Below are 509 nucleotides of genomic sequence, written 5' to 3'. Positions count from 1 at the left end.
GTTCCCAGAGCCCCCCCTCTCCCCCTCTCCCTCTCCCCTAACCCCACTGCCCCCTGGGTTATTTCCCCCCCCTCCCTCCCTCCCTCCCTCCCTAACCTCACTGCCCTTGGCTCATTTTCCTCTCTCTAACTCTACCAAACCTCTCTGTTACCCCCATTAACCTCAGAAAGACTCCCCCTCCCCCCCTTCTGGGTCTACTAACCAATACCCAATGATATAAGGAGCCCCCCCACCCCCCACCCCCATGCCCACATTCTTTGCTTTCACATGCCGAACTAATAATAATAATAATAATAAATAATAATAATGTTTATGATAATGATAATAATAATGGTGATGACAATGATAATGATAATAATAATAATAATAATGATAATAATAATAATAATGATAATAATAATAATAATAATAATAATAACAATGATAGTAATAATAATAACAGTACTACTAAAACTAATAATAATAATGAGTAATAATAATAATGATGATGTTAATAATAATAATAGCTC

This window comes from Penaeus japonicus, unplaced genomic scaffold (assembly GCF_977035675.1).
Source record: "Penaeus japonicus unplaced genomic scaffold, GWHDUDI00000001_assembly GWHDUDI00000013, whole genome shotgun sequence".
Classification (NCBI taxonomy): domain Eukaryota; kingdom Metazoa; phylum Arthropoda; class Malacostraca; order Decapoda; family Penaeidae; genus Penaeus; species Penaeus japonicus.
The sequence above is the reverse complement of the archived record's forward strand: the minus strand, read 5'-3'. Positions refer to the sequence as shown.